We start from the raw sequence: 20439 nt of genomic DNA on the forward strand, positions 1-20439 counted from the left end.
GGGTGGCGGGGCAAGCACATGCTGCCCAAAGGTAGATTAAAATATTACAATTGAGTGCGTTAAAATGTACAAATTCACAGCGCCGACTGGTCCAAGTAAGAGAGGAAAGGCTGCCAGATTTGATCAAATGTTGATAATTTATTGTTCAGAATATATCTAATTCTTTCTAAGTGTGCAGTGTTTGCCAATTCGCTGAGCCATAATTTGATAGAGGGAGCTTCCCTCCTTTTCCAAAACAGGAATATTTATTTTTTGCTGAAATGAGACTAAGACATGAGTTGTTTTGGGGGGGTTGGTTAATCCATTTAGGGAATCATGCACTCCCAGGATTATCAGAAGCAGGTCTGGGTCTATTGAAGTCTCCAGAACTTCAGAGAGGATCCTAAAAATTCCACACCAATAACCATACAAGCTAGAGCAAAGCAGTGGAGTAGTGTACCCTGCTCAGCCTGACATTTATCACACATAGGGGATGTATCAGGAAATATCCTATGCAGTTTAGTTTTGGAATAGTGTAATCTGTGTAATACCTTGAATTGTATGAGATGATGTCTGGAGTTAATGGAGCAGATGTGGATATACTGCAAGCTATCTTCCCAGTCTGCCACAGAAATGTCAGTCCCTAGTTCTCCCTCCCATTTTGCCTTAATGGCATCTGTAGAAGGTATGCTAACTGATTGAAAAGCGTCATATAGACGAGATATCAGTTTGAGGTGGAGCATATTTTTATGCATCCGTCAAACATGGAAGGTTTAGCATTCCCAAATGTTGGGAGGTGTTTTCTAACAGTGTCTAATTTGTAGGTATCTGAAAAAGTTACTTCTGGGAAGATAAGTTTCCCTCAGCAACTCAAAGGAGGCAAAGGTCCCTTCTATATATAGATCCCCTATGGTACTTATCCCTAGCTCAAAGGTGTTAAAGGTTAGAGGGGGCAAAGGAAGGATTCCTGGCAATAGGGAGCATGAATGATATTGGTCTAAGATCAAAGTGGACATTAATTTGCTTCCAGATTCAGACTGTGCTATGTGTAATAGGATTGTTACGATAAAGTGACATCTCCAAATTGACAGGCAACAAAATCACAGCTCCAATAGAGAAGGGGTGACACTCCTCACGCTCCATACTAAGCCAGCTGGATGATGGAAGTGCGTCATCCAGCAAAAACGTAACAGCGCGGAGGTTAGCGGCCCAATAGTAAAATATACAATTTGGGAGAGACAATCCTCCTTCCATCTTGGATTTACAATGGTGTTTTTTACCTATCCTGTGTGTTTTATAATCCCAGATGAAAGGATTGATAATTGAGTCCAGTTGTTTATGAAAGGACTTAGGTATGAACACTGGTATGTTCTGGTATAGGTAGAGCAGTTGTGGGAGGAAGACCATTTTAATGACATTAATTCTTCCGAGCAGAGAAAATGGGAGAGTTCTCCAAAATTGTATGTTTGCCTTGAGTTTTTGCATCAGAGAAGGGAAATTCTCTTTAAATAGTGAGGAGTATTGTTTGGTAACTACAATTCCTAGGTAGGTCAATTTTTCTTAAGAAAACTTAACTGGAAGATGTTCTAGCCAAGAGGTGTTTTGCAACCGTATGGGCATTAATTCACTCTTGTTCAAATTTTTTCTGTATCCCGAGAATGTACCAAACAAATTAATCACATCAAGAATAGCTGGGATACTAACTTGGGGTTCTGTTACATAGAGGAAAATGTCATCTGCATATAGGGAAATCTTATTTAGAGCATCTTTAGTATTATAGCCGTGTATTGCTGCATGAGATCTGATCGCCTGAGCGAGAGGTTCAATAATTAGGGCGAAGAGCATAGGCGACAGGGCACAACCCTGCCTTGTCCCTCTATAAAGGTTAAATCGGGGCGACAATGATTGGTTAGTGAGTATTCTCGCACAGAGGTTCCTATATAAAAGCTGGATCCAATTTATGAACCCATCTCCAATATTAACATTTCTGTAGGACCTTGAATAGATAGGACCACTCAACTTAGTCAAAGGCCTTTTCGGCGTTAAGAGATAACGGCAAGGTCCACGTTAGGTAACCTCTGAGAATACATAATGTTGAAGAGGCGCCTGAGATTGAAGAATGAGTTTCTGTTAGGGATAAAGCCGGTCTGGTCCGAATGGACCAATTTGCCAGTTAAAGTGCTAAGCCTTTTAGCCAGAGTTTTTGCTCAAATCTTTTGGTCTGTATTAAGGAGAGATATTGGTCTGTATGACCCTACCTCTTCCGGATCTTTACTCTTCTTATGTATAACTCTAATGAATGCCTCATCCAAAGTAGGTGGGAGAGCTCCATCCTCATTGGCCTGAACCAACATTTTGTGCAGGTAAGGAGAGAGCATGTTGCTGAATGTTTTATTGAATTCACTAGGGTATCCATCTGGGCCCGGGGTTTTGCCACTCTTTAGAGATGTAATTGTTTCTCGAATTTCTTCAAGAGATATTTCCTTATTCAGGAAGTTGGAATCTTCCTGGTTCAGGGCAGGAAGATTTACAGTCCTCCAAAAAGTTTTGCATAATTAAGGGGTTAGGATCCACTTTAGATGTATATAGAGTCTCATAAAACTGACGGAATCTGTCATTGATGTCTTTGGGGGAAGAGAGTAATTCCCCAGATGCAGATTTAACTTTGAATCATTCGGTCACTCACATTTTTTTCGAAGTTGTCTGTTGAGTAATTTGTGTGGTTTGTCACCAAACTCAAAATATTTTTGCTTGGCATAGAGAAAAGATTTAGAAATTTTAGCTGAGAGAATCTGATTATTTTCACATTTTAAAGAGGTAATTTTTTTATGTTTCTCCATAGATGGATGGCTAGCATTCTCTCTATCCAGTAAGTCAATTTGTCACTCCAATTCTACCAATTTTCCTCTGTTTTGCCTACTCCTAGCAGCCTGAAAGGAGATGATACAGCCTCTCAAATAAGCCTTCAGTGTTTCCCACAATAATGCTGGGGAAGTCTCTATGTAGAAAGGGAATTCCTTTCCATACCAGAATCGCTGTACCTCTCGTTTTGGCAGAGATGTTAGAGTTATACACTTGCCCCACCCACCCACCTACATTTAAGTCTGCTATGAGAACTGTTTTTCAGATGGGTTTCTTGCAAAAATATAATATCAGACGAGAGTGCTTTCAAGTGGGCTAGGACCTTGCCTCTCATAGTTGGTTCGTTTAAACCCTTGACATTCCAGGAAGTGAATGTAAGCCCCGCCCTCCTCTCGTTTGTAGTTCCTATGGTGGCCTGCATAACATGTAACTCAATAAAAAGGTAAGAAAGCGCACCAAACCATCACGATCAGCATATGTAGCACATACACCCGAGCAGTATCCAACCGACCCCTCCCCCCCGGCAAGCACCTTTACTCTCCACCCTGTCCCCCTACTTTCCCCAACATTTACCCCCCCCCCCCCATCAACAGGCATACACAAATAGGAGAGAAAAAAAATGGAAAAATAAAAATAATAAAACACATTGTCTGGCCAATGCCAAAAATGCACGGTGCAACCTCGAAGAGGAAAAACAAAAATAAAATCCCAACTGTACGTTCACCTCTCACTATCCTAGAACTTCTACTAACATATGAACTGAGGAGGCTCCCGCGAATAAAGTGTTCAATTAGCATCTAATAAACATAAACAGAATAAGTTGCAACTTAAACATATTGCGCATTTAAGCGTCATCTTGGGTCAATCCCTGAGATAAGCAAGATATAGCGTCGCAAGATTATATTGCTAAGCAATGCCGGTCTAAACATAAACCATCAGCAACTGACATAGACAGCAGTACATTTACATATTGTGGGTTAGGAGATCGGAACAAGGATTTTGCTAAATTAAACGTACCCCCCCAATCAAAACAATTTATACATACATACATACATACATCTACATACCCCAAAATAATAACCTACACTAACTTAAAATATACACATACATAATAATAATAAAATGCTAAGAGAAAAAAAAATATTATAATAAAGTACAAATAATAATTATATGTACGCACACCTACACATAGACAAGCACCACAGAAGGCTGGTGGGAATCTAATTGGGAGAGCGGCCCACGGCTATGACAAAAGCAGAACAGCACAAAACACCAACTTGCTATCCAGGTGTCTGCGTCTGCTCCTCCCCAACCATCACCCCCAGTCCCCTGCAAGCAATAAATAAATGGTATGGTATTAAGAATAAATGTAAGAATTGAAAAATAAATAACACAAAAAAAAAAAATAAAAAAAAAAAGGGGGAATATAAGTATATCCATCCGAAAGTGTCAATGATCAAACCTGGAAGGCCACCCAAACAGGCATCGCTCTGAACTCCAACAACAGGTCAGTCGTCCAGCCAGAATGAAAGTGAAAGTAACGTTAAATGAGAGCTCTGACAGCCCTCCATTGGTCGGCTCAGCGTCTTACGTGTTCGGTAGCCCTTGCTGAGACAGTTTAAGGTTTCACCCATTATGGTATAGTATGGATTCGAGTCCATGAGCAGACCCTAACACAAAACCGAGGAGAGCCAAATCTTCTCACCGGAAGGAGGGGTAATTCTGAGTCTTGCAGGGAAGAGCAAGGCTAGGCGAAGATGGAGTTTGTCGAGTTTGGTCATGACATCTCTGTAGCCGGCGCAATGCTTTGCCACATCGGGTGCATAATCCTCATAGACACGGAAGGGGTGTCCTTTATGTAACAGGTTACCCCTGATTCAATCCTGGCGCAGGATAAGATCCTTGGTCTTGAAACTGTGGCAACAGATGATTACTGGGTGAGGACGTTGGCCCGGACCAGGCACTGGGACAAGGGTGCAATGTGTACGGTCCAGCTGGGGATCCGAAGCCGAAACATCCAATCCCATTGCATCCCTCAGTAGCTTGGCGAAGAAGTCGGTGTGGCGAAAGCCAGCCTCCACCCCTCTGACAGACCAACAACGAAGGTTATGACGTCTGGATCGGCCCTCTAGGTTGACCACTTTCACAGAAAGCCTCTGCACACTATCCTGCAAGGACGTGCATAGCTTCTCTAACTCGTCAATCCTACCAGCGTTGAATTCAGAAGCTTTCTCAAGGTCCACAATACTCTGGCCCTGCGAAGCAACCGTTCGAATGGTGCCCTCGATTTTGTTTGGTGTCCAATTCAGCAATAGTAGCCTTAGCTAAAATCCTCAGCTATAGCAACACGTAGTTCTCCCAGAGCCCGGGTAAGTTCTGTAAGTGTCACATTGTTACCTGTGCCTATGCCATGTCTGTCTCGTTGTTTGGTGGGGAGTAGGCCTCTGTCATGACATTGGCCTGTTGGGGGAGGTTAATGACCCTCATAAATACGTTTCCCCTTTTCTCTCTCTCTACTTTATAGAGTTGACTCTTGTAAAGCCTTTGTAACATAGAGAGTCTGGTAACATCGAAAGGTGGGAAACGGAACCATATTTCGGTAATCCAACCAGTTGGAAATATGCGTTGGTACTTAATGAATATGATCTCAGATCAGTTGTTGTCTGAGACATTACTACTAATGACAGGATGACAAACAGTATCTTGGAAAGTCAACACATTCTAGTTATCAGATTCACATGGAATTGTTGTGCAATTTAAATGTTTAAATTTGAAACTATTTGTGAAAAGATGAAATGTAATTTTAGCTTCTTAAATGAGAGAACGGTTTGTAATAGAGCAACTCTGCTCACTCAGAGGCCCCGCCCAAGTGAACAGACTTTGGTTGTAAACTATGAAACACGCCCTTCTTTCACCACTATATAAACCTGTTGACGAAAATTAAACTTTCTGTTCTAAGGATGTGAGGACGACGGTCCTACGGTAAAAGGGCTCAGATAATAACCTAACGAAATTAGCATCGTGTTCAATGTGAAGGTGACGATTGACACGCCGAAGGATGAATTGACTATACCAGCCAGAATATAGCACGAGCTTAAAAGTATGGCAACTTGGTATGAACTTCGAACTCTTATTCACTCCAGAAGTGATACCTCCTAGCCGTTGAGTTAGCAGCAGCCGCTGTAAATGTGGGCTAGGAAAAGACAGATGACGTATCCAGTCTAACACACACAATGATACTACAACGTATTCAGTTTACCACCAGAGACATTCTTCAGAGGACAAGAGATCCCTGCTGGGCAACTCGGCCTTCCATCTACGACCAACCTATTGAAGTGCAGCTCAGAGTAAATATACACTGCTCAAAAAAATAAAGGGAACACTTAAACAACACAATGTAACTCCAAGTCAATCACAATTCTGTGAAATCAAACTGTCCACTTAGGAAGCAACACTGATTGACAATAAATTTCACATGCTGTTGTGCAAATGGAATAGACAACAGGTGGAAATTATAGGCAATTAGCAAGACACCCCAAATAAAGGAGTGGTTCTGCAGGTGGGGACCACAGACCACTTCTTAGTTCCTATGCTTCCTGGCTGATGTTTTGGTCACTTTTGAATGCTGGCGGTGCTTTCACTCTAGTGGTATCATGAGACAGAATCTACAACCCACACAAGTGGCTCAGGTAGTGCAGCTCATCCAGGATGGCACATCAATGCGAGCTGTGGCAAGAAGGTTTGCTGTGTCTGTCAGCGTAGTGTCCAGAGCATGGAGGCGCTACCAGGAGACAGGCCAGTACATCAGGAGACGTGGAGGAGGCCGTAGGAGGGCAACAACCCAGCAGCAGGACCACTACCTCCGCCTTTGTGCAAGGAAGATCACTGCCAGAGCCCTGCAAAATGACCTCCAGCAGGCCACAAATGTGCATGTGTCTGCTCAAATGGTCAGAAACAGACTCCATGAGTGTGGTATGTGGGCCCGACGTCCACAGGTGGGGGTTGTGCTTACAGCCCAACACCGTGCAGGACGTTTGGCATTTGCCAGAGAACACCAAGATTGGCAAATTCGCCACTGGAGCCCGGTGCTCTTCACAGATGAACGCAGGTTCACACTGAGCACGTGACAGACGTGACAGAGTCTGGAGACGCCGTGGAGAACGTTCTGCTGCCTGCGACATCCTCCAGCATGACCGGTTTGGCGGTGGGTCAGTCATGGTGTGGGGTGGCATTTCTTTGGGGGGCAGCACAGCCCTCCATGTGCTCATTGTGTTGTTTAAGTGTTCCCTTTATTATTTTGAGCAGTGTATATATACAGACACACACACACACACCCACTTTTTGGAATTCTTTACTGAAACATTCTCATTTCATTTAAAACTCACCCCCCCTTGAAAATAAAAACCCAAAATATATCCTGTACTGCATACATGTACCATACTCACCTTTCCAGCTACCACATGATACAAACCAACATCACAATACCCAAAACAATACCGACTCCTATAACCGTATATCCAAAACATCTTCCCCAGCTATACAGACAGCCCCCCAACACACCATATCTCCTGAAACATCTCCACACTTATCATTTTATAGAACTCAAACTCAACCCTAAGGCGCGCAGAGACCATCCCATTAAACAATAAAGGCTCTGTTATCCCCCCACCTTTGACCCTGTTCCTCCTTGTTAGCCAAATAGATAACTTTGCCTGAGCAAACAGAAAATTAAACAAAACACATTTGACCTTCTCCTTACTGAATACCTGCATCCCATTATAAACACCCCAACAGTAAAAACCACCCCCAACCTCTCACACAGACATTCCAACAGAGACATTAATGGAATTAACCTGGTGCACACAGAAAACACATGAATCACAGTTTCTTTCATTACACAGAAAGGACACCCCTGCCCAACTCCCGGTTCAACCCGTGCCAACCAGCTGTTAGTGGCCAGGGCTCCATGAAGAACCCTCCACTGGAGTTCCCCTGACCTCTTTGGTACTGGGGGTTTGTAAAGCCCCCTCCATCTAAAACCCACCATACTCTCTGCCCCACATACCCCCTGCCACTGATGTGTCTTCACTCCTATTAGGCTTCTAATGTTCCTCACCTTAACGCAGAGGTTGTAGAGGGCTTTATCTCCCACCCCCTCAAACTCCTCCAGGCTCGGAGTGTTCAAATCTAACAAGTCCTCCAGACCCCCTTGCCAGTCTCCAGTCTCTGCCGTCACCTGCAGTGGCGGAAACATTGGTAGCCCCTCTCCCTTTGGCCGCTCAAACATCCCCCTTACCAGCTCAGACAGTGCCTCCTGGACCTCCTCCAGGAATCTCTCCAGCAGCCTAAGAGACGTTATTCTGTTTGTTGTGCCAAGACTTCTGGGCTTTTCCACCCCTCCTCTCCCAGCAGTCTCAGGTCACCCAGCCTTTGTACACCCCCTGCCATCAGTTGCCTCTGCAGGGTGGCCGACTGAACCGATCTCAAAGGGATGGCTGGGTTGTGAAAGATAGGCTCCTCCCACACCCACAGCCCAGGCTCCACACACCCTTCTCGTGTGGGCCTTAGCAGCTGCCAGGCCCTCAGCATTGCAGAGTAAAAATCTGAGAGACCCGCTGTACTCAGCCTCTCCAGCTTCATGAGGAACAGCTGCCAGTCCAACCCTAATCCACCAGCTCTCCTCAGCAGCGCGCATGCTGGTTCCCTCCAGCCAACATCAGTATGGTACAGCAGTCTCTGCACCACCTTTAGCCAGAAAGCAGCCATCCTGCTCTCCAGTTCCACCTGGCCCTGTCCTCCTTCGTGGACGGTCATATACAACACTGCCGCCCTCAGCCAGTGATGGCCCGACCAGAAGAAGTCCACCAGCTTGCGGTGCAGGTCTGCGAGCAGACCCTCCCTCTATATGACACTTGGGACAGGAGCCACCTCCACCTGGCCAGTCTTGACACCACTGCCTGTGACAGCCCCTCCCAGTTCTTCCTGACCCACTTCTCCAAGCCCAGGTACACCCCCGACACTTTAAGCCCTTCACGACCCCACTGCAAACACCCTGGAAGCAGAGGAGGAGCCCTATCCCCCCATGCCCCACATAACAGAGCTTTACTTTTGCCCCAGTTTACCTTAGCTGATGAAGCTCCCTCGTACACCTTCAGACTGGTCTCTAGTGCCTGCATATCTTGACCCTCCCTGACCATCACAGAAACATCATCTGCATATGCTGACACTGCTATTCCTGTCACCACATCCATGCCTGTCCAGCACACTCCCTGCAGTCTCCTGCGTAGCAGTCCTAAAAAAGGCTCAATGGCTAGTGTGTATAACTGCCCAGATAGAGGGCATCCTTGTCTAATGCCCCGTCTCACCCAGACTGGCCTACTGAGCCCCCCTCCCACCTTAACTATGCATGACGCCCCAGCATACAACAGCTTCACACATGTCAAAAAAACTCTTCCCAAACATCACATTAAACAGATACTCATGGTCCACTCTATCAAAAGCCTTCTCTCTATCTAAAGAGACCAGTCCAAAGTTCACATTAGAACCTCTTGACAAGTCCAACATGTCCCTAATTAAGAACAAGTTGTCCGTGATTGAGCGTCCCGGTACACAATATGTTTGGTCCTTATGTACTATCGAGTCCAAATGGGACTTCAGTCTGTTAAAGAGGAACTTGGCAAATATATTGTAGTCCGCACAGAGTAATGCCACAGGCCTCCAGTTCACACAAGTCCCCTTTTTTGGGCAGGAGAGTCAGAGCCGCCCAACGGCAGCTCATCGGCAACTCTCCTACCCCGACGCATTCACGCAACACGCAAAAGAAGTCCTGTCCAATTATTCCCCAGAATTTTTTATAAAACTCCACTGGGAGTCCATCAACCCTGGGTGCACGACCGGGGGACATCTGGGTTACGGCATCTGCCAGTTCATGGGACAACAGAGGAATGTCCATGTCATCCCTCTGTGCCAGAGAGAGCTTAGGGAGTCCTGCGAACAAGACCTGAGCACACAAAGGATAACACACTTCTGCCCTATGCAATTCTGTATAAAACTCCACAGTCCGCTCCTGCATCTCCCCCACCACAGAGGTCACCCGCCCATCAGACAGCTGTAGACAATGCATACCCTTGGCTTCACTGCTCTGTCTTTCCAATCCAAAGAAGAAGGAGCTGGGAGCATCCATCTCCTTGAGCATGGAGAACCTAGCTCTTACAAGTGCTCCCTTTGCTTTAACCTGGAAAAAACTGCCCAGGTCCCTGCGTAATTCAACTAAATTAGCCTGGAGGCCTACATTGCCTTGCCCCACCATCTGTACCTCCATCTCGCTAATACACCGCTCTAGTTCCCTCAATACTCTCCTAGCCTCTGAGGATGAGAGAGCTGTGTACTGTTGACAGAAAAGCCGAATTTGGACTTTCCCCACATCCCACCATTGACTCAGAGACTCATACTCCTCTCTTCGCTGCCCCCACCTTTCCCAAAAGGTCTGGAAACCTGAGCAAAAAGTGGCATCTTGTAAGAGCTTTACATTGAACTTCCAATAAGATGCCTGCCGGGGCCCTGGTGAAATAGACAGCCGAGCCATGGTTATGTGATGATCCGAAAACCCCACCGGGAGAATGGTAGCGCCCAACAGCCTATTGCTCCGATTCCTAGACATGTAAAACCGATCAAGTCGGGCTGCGCTCACCCTAGCCCCAAAAACCTTCACCCATGTATACTGTCTTGTGTTTGGATGTTTAGTTCTCCAAACATCCACTAGGTCAAACTGATTAATGATATCCCTTAACACTCCCACTGACACTGCATGAGGCTCGTCCCCATTTCTGTCTTTTGTAAAATCCATTGTACAGTTCCAGTCCCCTCCGACCACCAGCGTCTCCTCAGGCGCTACCTGTGAGAGTTCCTGTCTAAGACTCCCAAATAGAACCCCTCTTTCTCTCCCTGTATTAGGCACATACACATTTATAAAGACAAAACCCATGTTAATTTCTGCTCTAACAACAAGGAGCCTACCCCTACACACTTCCTTTGAGGAGCAAATTTTTACAGACAGACCCGGTGCAAAAAGGACTGCCACCCCTGCACTAAGATTTGTCCCATGGCTCAACACACTTGCCCCTTTCCACCAGAGCCCCCAATCGACTTCATCCAACACATCACTGTGTCTCCTGCAGAAACAACACCTGTACTTCTTTTGTTTTACATATTCAGCCAACACACTCCTCTTTCCCGCATCTCTGGTGCCATTTATATTAAGCGAGCCTACCCGAAGAGTGTCCATAAGAAGTGGGAGAAAAGCCAGCAGAGAAAAAGACCAATAGCAAAGCTCAAAAAGCCCCAGTGTCAGAAAGAAAATATACATCTAAACAGTGTCTCAAGGTAGACCCTTTCGCACTGTTGTGACCCACTTCCTCAACCTAAACCGTTTCCTGGGTGAGAGGACACCATGCCCTTCATTTTTCATAGCATGTTGTACTGATCTTACAAACTTTCTTGGATCAGAGAAAAAAGCCTCAAGATTAACTTTTTTCCCCTTGGTCTCATTCAGGAACCTTGTCAGTTCTCTCAACGTGTACTTAGACCCCTCTGCTTGACTGGCTATCAGCTCCGGGCCCATTGAAGAGGAGTCTGAAAAAAAATAACTCATGCTCTTCCTCAGACTCACTTTCCTCCTCATCTCTATCTCCCACCCTGAACACCTGCCCTCCTCTCTGGTCAGGGCATCCCCCACAGCAACAGACAAAGTTTCCATGGTGCCTTTGACCACACCCTTTTTCCTTTTCCACTTGACACCCTCCTCCTCCCCCCTAGTCTCTTACACTTCCCCACTATACTCTCCTCATCCACTATCATAACCTGACTAGACCTAGCATCCTCTACACCACCCTCCATAGCATGACTAGGCCCAGTCTCATCTACACCACCCTCCATAGCATAACTAGACCCAGCCTCCGCTACCCCATCTCTAGCCCGACTAGACCCAGCCTCCGCTACCCCACCATCTCTAGCCCGACTAGACCCAGCCTCCGCTATACCACCATCTCTAGCCTGACTAGACCCAGCCTCAGCTACCCCACAATCTCTAGCCTGACTAGTCCCAGCCTCTGCTGTCTGCATCTCCTTACCCCCTGCACTTTGACCTCGATTTCCCCCACTGGCACTTTGTACCCTCCCCATACTCAAAACACCGTAGACTATCTGTGCTGGCAAACCCTGCATAGAGCTCCTCCCCATGCCTCACTTTAAAATGCACATTTAGCTGTTGCTCATTGTTATTCAGAAACAAACACTCGCCTCCGGAACGAAACAATGTGCTTAACGGCATCTGCCTGAAAACCTGTCTACAGTACACGAAAACCGCTAGCAAACTTAACAAAACGACTCAGCTCTTTCCTGATTTCATCAGCCGTAACAAACGGAGGCAAATTTGCAACAACCACTCTTGTCGAAGGGGTAGAGAGAGGTGAAACTGTCACCAACACATCCCTTACAAATATTCTGCTAGCAATTAGCCTACCAACCAAATTTGCTCTTTTCATGAACACAACCACAGCTTTGTTCATTCTAGAAGCAGAATGTATAAATTCAGCTCCTACCTGTTCACCGACAGCGAGCAGAACCTCCTCCACCTTAACTCCATTCTCAGGAACACACCTGAATCCATGCTGTATCGACAGCGTCTCCTCCGCGCTAGGCTGAGAAGCCATCGCGCACACCACACCTTCCAAACCCCAGGAAACTTACTTTGTCCTCTTCCACCCTAACTTTGAAAAAGCTGTGGATACCGCTAAAACAAATATTGCATTAACCCTCCACCATAGAAAATAACATGTAAAGAAAAGAATCAAGAAAGTTAGGACAGAGACTTCCACACCAAACACTCAAACGTCAAAAAACTCCCAGCATGCACACACACAGAGACAGAGAGAGAGAGAGAGACTGGGTCGAAACAGCAGGTCCAGGACAAGGTAGCACATCCGATGAACAGCTCAGGGTTCCATTGCCACAGGCAGAACAGCAGAAACTGTATATCAGCATCACAACCAGGTGGACTGGGGATGGGAACAGCCAGGAGTCGTCAAGCCAGGTAGTCCTGAGGCATGGTCCTAGGGCTCAGGTCCTCCGGGAGGGGGTAGAGAGATCGAGAGGGAGATGGGAGCATTAGAGGGAGCATTCCTAAGATCACAGGACAATTACACCAGATAGGACAGACTGACCCTAGCCCCCCGGCACATAAACTATTGCAGCATAGATACTGGAGGATACTGGAGACTGAGACAGGAGGGGGTCGGGGGACACTGCGTCCCCATCCAAAGTTACCTCCGGATAGGGCCAACCAGGCAGTATATAACCCCACCCACTTTTCCAAAGCACAGCTCCCACACCAAAGGGATATCAATAGACCACCAACTTACTACCCTGAGACAAGGCTGAGTATAGCCCACGAAGATCTCCCCTACCACACGAAACCCGAGGGGGTGCAAAACCGGACACGAACATCACGTCAGTGAATCAACCCACTCAAGTTGAGTATAACAAAAAAAGCCTGGCATGACGTGATCCACCCTTCCTAGGGACGGCATGGGAGAGCGCGAGCAAGCCAGTGACTCAGCCCCTGTAATAGGGTCAGAGGCAGAGAATCCAAGTGGAGAGCGGGTAGCCTCCCTGTGGCTCAGTTGGTAGAGCATGGTGTTTGCAATGGTGTTTGCAACGCCAGGGTTGTGGGTTCGATTCCCACGGGGGGCCAGTACGGGGGGCCAGTACAGGGGGGAGGAAATGAAATTAATTGAAATGTATGCATTCACTACTGCAAGTTGCTCTGGATAAGAGCGTCTGCTAAATGACTAAAATGTAAATGTAGTCGGCCAGGCAGAGACAGCAAGGGTGGTTAATCACTCTAGTGCCTTGCCGTTCACCTTCGTACCCCTGGGCCAAAGTACACTCAATCATAGTACCTGCTGAAGAGACGAGTCTTCAGTAAAGACTTAAAGGCTGAGACCGAGTCTGCGTCTCTCACATGGATCGGCAGACCATTCCATAAAAATGGAGCTCTATAGGAGAAAGCCCTGCCTCCAGCTGTTTGCTTAGAAATTCTGGGAACAATAAGGAGGCCTGCATCTTGTGACCATAGCATACGTATGTATGGCAGGACCAAATTGGAGAGATAGGTAGGCGCAGGTATTTCCTGTATACCAGGGAGCTAATTTCTTGTGAAATATACACTACCGTTCAAAAGTTTGGGGTCACTTAGAAAAGCAAATTTTTTGTCCATTAAAATAACATCAAATTGATCAGAAATACAGTGTAGACATTGTTAATGTTGTAAATGACTATTGGAAATGGCAGATTTTTTATGGAATAATTACAAGGGCGTACAGAGGTCCATTACCAGCAACCAACACTCCTGTGTTCCAATGGCATGTTGTGTTAGCTAATCAAAGTTTATCATTTTAAAAAGGCTAATTGATCATTAGAAAAACCATTTGCAACGATGTTAGCACAGCTGAAAACTGTTGTTCTGATTAAAGAAGCAATAAAAAAAATGGCCTTCTTTAGACTAGTTGAGTATCTGGAGCATCAGCATTTGCGGGTTCGATTACAGGCTCAAAATGGCCAGAAACAAAGCACTTTCTTCTGAAACTCAGTCCATTATTGTTCTGAGAAATGAAGGCTATTCCATGTGAGAAATTGTGAAGAAACTGAAGATCTCGTACAACACTGGGTACTACTTCCTTCACAGAACAGGGCAAACTGGCCCTAACCAGAATAGAAAGAGGAGTGGGAGGCCCCGGCACGCAACTGAGCAAGAGGACAAGTACATTAGTGTCTAGTTTGAGAAACAGACGCCTCACAAGTCCTCAACTGGCAGCTTCATTAAATAGTACCCGCAAAACACCAGTCTCAACGTCAACAGTGAAGAGGCGACTCCGGGATGCTGGCCTTCTAGGCAGAGTTGCAAAGAAAAAGCCATATCTCAGACTGGCCAATAAAAGAAAAGATTAAGATGGGCAAAATAACACCGACACTGGACAGAGGAACTCTGCCTAGAAGGCCAGCATCCCGGAGTCGCCTCTTCACTGTTGACATTGAGACTGGTGTTTTGCGGGTAGTGGGTGTAGTGAGCTGGCCTTCTAGGTAGCTTCAGTTTAGTAAACTATGTTTTCCATAGGGGTAGCTTTAGTGTAGCGTAACTTCTTTCAGTGTGATTTAATTGGTAGCTTGGTAAACTATCATTCCAGAGTAGCTTCCCCAACACTGTTAGCAAACAAGAGCAAGCGCGCATCCATCTTCAAAATACATGTCCAACAAGCTATTGTAGTCTAGCTTTTCCTGGGACTCCACAAGAGCTAGATGGAGAAAGGCCAGCGGAGAACAGCAGCCTAGCCTTATTGCGCAAGAGAACAGTAAAGTCAGAGGCTAGATAAACTTATAACTTATGCATAATAACCCATAACTCATTATCTAAATAAAAGACTAATACTGCATTGACAATAAAATTATCCTACATAAGCTGCAAAAACACAATGCAATGAAGAAGCCCCCGCGCCTCCATCTTGGCAGTCCCCCAACATTGTAGAAACATATTTTGTAAGCTATAGAAATTGATTTATAAATGTCTACATTTGTTTTTGCCATGTTTATTATATTACAGAAACCTTTATGCATTCTTTTAAATAATTTTGTGTGAGCTTTAATACCTTGAAGTATAATTTTTAAAGATGACTAATGTTACCGTCCCCACTACAAGAACAAAAATACTGAAATATATAGAATATTGTCCTTGAAACATTTATATGAAATACAGTACAATTCAATTAATTCCTGCTCATACTGGGGAGTGCCAATATTGCCACCAGTACCTTCAAATGCTCTCAATGGCCAATACATAGCATCAGCCATCCAGGGTTTATATAGATAATTGGTCTACTCTCGACAGTTTATAAGGTCCAGAAATGCAATTTGAATGAAATTGAGGGAACGACTAAGAGAAAGTGCCCGCATGCGCACCGATTTAAAGCAAGATATTACTGTAGCCTATAAGCTATGCAGACTATGCTGCAGCAAATTTTACCTGTCACAAGAAAAACGATACCAGCTGATGAGATGACACATGCATAGTGACCTGCGTATGGAGCGATTTTAGTGCCAACATTTTGTAATATTTTTGAATTTGTACAGTATTACGATATTGAATATTAATGTAATATTGTTGAATTTGTAATGCTCAAATAAAAAAATGTAATGCATGAATTGAACTTGTATTTCTTGATTTGAAACAGAATTTAATGAATATTGAATTCAGTTTTAAAATTCAATTTAATTGAATATTCATGTTGAAATATTTCTATATTCTGTTTCAATATGGTAGATATTGCATTCATTGTCTGTGTATCAACTTTACAAACTGTCATTTCAAGTTTATCAAAGTTTCAATATTTCAACTTCTCAGATGCCTTCAGATTCCGTTTTCAAATTCAGATTCAAAACCAGACACAACATCTTGATACTTTGCCAACCAGGAAAAGGAGAGGTAAACAGAAGCTTCTGGCGGTTTCTGAAGCCAAAGTGGCATGTTGAATTTATTTTCATCCTATGAATTTGGCTCTAGCATTCGAACCGTTTCGGCTGTAAACTATTATGACCCCATTCCTGAAAGCAAAGCCGTCTGTTCCCCTCTATGCTTATCACAGGCCACGTTAGAAGAAGGGAGTGTCACAGAAACCACAATTTGGCCCCATAATAGTACAGTTGAATAGTCCTGTCATAGCCCTTCTAAGGAGGATAGCCTTTCCACTCCCCATTTAATCTTGCTCTTGTGACTGACTATGTTTGAACCAGGTCTCCTGCATGTCACAAGACTGTGTTAGCCCACTTAGCTAAAGCCCATAGGGATGAGTTCAGGAAGCTAATGGAAGTCTTCAGGTCTCCAGCAAGGTTACTCATCAAAGGAGAGTGGTCCATCAAACCACCTCAGTTACATTTCACCCCCCTTTGACCTCATACTCAGAGATTACGGCACCAATACAACTGACTGGGTTCGAAATCAGGCTTACTGAACAACAACACTTTCTGAGGCAAACAGAAGCAGAAGGATCTGTGCACCCCATTTAATGAGAGCGCAACAGAGGTAATTTGGTGATCCATGTATTTGATGAGCAACCTTGCCTGAGACCTGAAGACGTGTTCATTTGACTGATGGAGTTCTAACCATATATATGAAACAGTGATATCTCGATGGTTCTAACCCAGGTCTCCTGTGCACCAGAAAATGCAACTCAGACAAGATACTCATTACACGAGTGTGGTCACCGAACCACCTGTGTTACACTTCACCCCACCCCTTTGACCTACTTCTTGAAGAGACCAGTCCAAGTGACAGGACCAACGCCTAGGCTGTAGCTCAACAGGGTATGACAGTCTTAACCCAGTCAGTCACATTCTAACCTTACACTGAGTGTACAAAACATTAAGAACACCTGCTCTTTCCATGACATTGACGTGAAAGGTATGATCCCTTATTCATGTCACTTGTTAAATCCACTTCAATCAGTGCAGATGAATGGAGGAGACAGGTTAAAAAATGATTTTTAAGCCTTGAGACATGGATGGTGTATGTGTGCCATTCAGAGAATGGGCAAGACAAGATTTATGTGCCTTTGAACGGGGTATGGTAGTAGGTGCCAGGTGCACCGCTTTGCGTCAAGAATTGCAATGCTGCTGAGTTTCCACACTCACCAGTTTCCTGTGTGTATCAAGAATGGTCCACCACCCGAAGGACATCCAGCCAACTTGACACAACTGTGGGAAGCAATGGAGTCAACATGAGCCAGAATCCCTGTGGAACGCTTTCGACACCTTGTAGAGTCCATGGTGGGTTGGAATGCTTCACGAGGACGGTCACCTGTGTTTGCAAGGCAGAGGTTCTCAATACGAGTCTCGGTATGAGCTGAATCAGGGGAAGCAGTACTCGTCAAGCAAGCAGCGTGTCGCCCTTTACATTAATTTCCTGAACTTATCCCTATAGGCTTTAGCTAAGTGGGCTAAAACAGACTTGTGACATGAATTGTCTAGCTTCAAGCAGGGGTGGACTGGCCATCTGGCATTTTGGGCAAATGCCAGATGGGCTAATAGTATTGACTGGTCAAATCTGGCACCCCAAACACACGGGGAGAAGGGACTCATAAGCCTGATGAGAAAGAGACGGGATATTCCCGAATTTGTTACGTTTCATTGTATCATTCATCAGGAAGCACTTGTGGCTAAACTCAAAGACTGACTTACAGAATGTGATGCAGCAAGTCATGCGAGTGGTGAACCTTATTGCGAGGGCACTGAATCACCGGCAATTCCGCAAGTTGCTGGAGGAATACCAGACAGAATACGGCGACTTGATATTTCACAATGAGGTGAGATGGCTGTCTCGTGGTAGAGTTTTGGAAAGATTTCTCTCTCTTCCCTCAAATCCATGAATTTGTTGCAAGCAAGTGGAGAGAGGAGCCAGAGCTGGATGATCCACAGTGGATATTAAAGCTCGCTTTTTTAACTGACATCACCTGCCACCTGAACACGGTGAATCTCCAGCTCCAAGGGAAAGCTAAAACTCTGGGCAAAATGCTGCGTGTGGTCACAGCATTTCAAAATAAAATAATTTACAACATTAACAATGTCTACACTGTATTTCTGACCAATTTTATGTTATTTTAATGGACAAAAAATGTGCTTCTCTTTCAAAAACAAGGAAATGTCTAAGTGACCCAAAACTTTTGATCGGTAGTGTAGATGTTTCCAAAAATCCCTGTGAGGCATTGGATGGAGACAAACAAATTAAGATATCAAATTGGATCAATTTGCTAATAGGTTTTTATTTACTAAGAATATTAACACATTACATGCTACAGAAAATAAAAGGTCAAATTTGAACTTCAAATAATATAGTGTTATAGCACAATGGCACAACTTAAAATCAATAAATCAGTCGTCTTTCTTTTTTCACCTGCTCCTGTCCTCTTCTAAAATATAGGGATGGAACAAAAGGAAAATTGTGATTGGGTACAAAAATACAAGACAATGAACACCATTTGGCATGATCGATGAGGCATGATAAAAATAAAACATAAAATGATGGCTAACGGGGGAAACATAGCAGATAAGGTGCATTAAGGGGATTCAACATTGAGGGACTTTTGTTAAAGGTCACCATTTTAAAGTCACACATTCAAATCCAATTATTAATTGGTCTACAGGCAAAAGTTGCTTTACCCGACTGGCCTATAATCCTCTAGACAAATCAGTAATCATATAATCATCTCCCTCTATGAAATAGAGACAGTCTCTTCTCTTCAAGGAAAGCATGAAAAGGAGTTGGATGACAGACAGGGGTCACTGGATGCAACATGCAAGGACGACTGACACGTGGGGTTCATACTTGCGAACATTTAAAACTTTCTCATTCTCATAATCGTCATCACCCAATTAAAATTGTCAACGTAATTGCACGTGATAAAACGCTACATTAGCTATTCCCATTACATAATTTGGCACATTTAGCCCTAATGCTAACACGACCAGGTGGCAATGATTATTTCCCGTAACAAATTCTGCATCAGCCTATCAAAGATCTTAGACCTTATATCTACCAACCAATAGATGGGTTAGCTGAAAACGAAAATGATGCACGCTCTTCAATGGGGTAGAAGCCGTGTGTTGAAGTGATTCTGGATGGCCCAATAACTAGCAACAATGACAAACTGCCATGTGGAGAATCGTAAGTGGATAATTTCATCTCGTTCTTAATACCATGGCTTGTCTTGGTGTTTTGACTGATTTAAATGTCAATGCTAATATGGCTCAAATTCACTATATAGCTAACCAATAAATGTAACGATGTATTTAAAACAAGTGCTCATTGTGCAAATGTATTTATGTGTTCAATAAACATTGGAGACTAAATAGTTTACATGTTAGCAATCTACGCCAACCCTGTCGGTTTTGCCCCATTGTTTATTTATGCTAAACAACCATCCTGTTTATGGAATTACTTTAAATATGTCAACTTGGCCACTTAATTATATCTCCAAATTCAAGGTTTACTTTTGTTCCACTTTGTCTGTAAAGTGTAGTCTCCCAATATTGCGTGATGCATCCTTGGCTAGACTACTAACTACTAACCTTCAAAAAAATTCCAAAGGCATGTTTTCGAAATGACAATCGCAAATGTTCATATCCTTTTCACACATCTTTGTGCTTTTACGTGAAAAAGACAAGTCTATAATTTTTTTTTATCGTACATCGTAAAAACCAAAGTGGATGAGCCTCATGGTCTTGTTAAATAGCTGGCCTGTACCCCCGTTACAATCGCTGCCAGGTGGCATACACCTCTAAACCGGTTAACTGTAAATCTGCGGGTAACAGTGGGTTTGAGGCCCCCTCACCTCAAGCTTTTTTGTTATGGAAAAAACGGTTTACTGCTGGCCCTCGATGCTCGATTCAAATATGAAGTGGATGATTCTAATAATGCATATAAAACGTACATTTAAGTGTAGCTATGTAACATATGTAGGCCTAATAAACGTATTATTAGCAGTGTGCTGGTCT

This window comes from Salmo salar, chromosome 04, assembly GCF_965601325.2.
Source record: "Salmo salar chromosome 04, fSalSal1, whole genome shotgun sequence".
In the NCBI taxonomy this organism is placed as follows: Eukaryota; Metazoa; Chordata; class Actinopteri; order Salmoniformes; family Salmonidae; genus Salmo; species Salmo salar.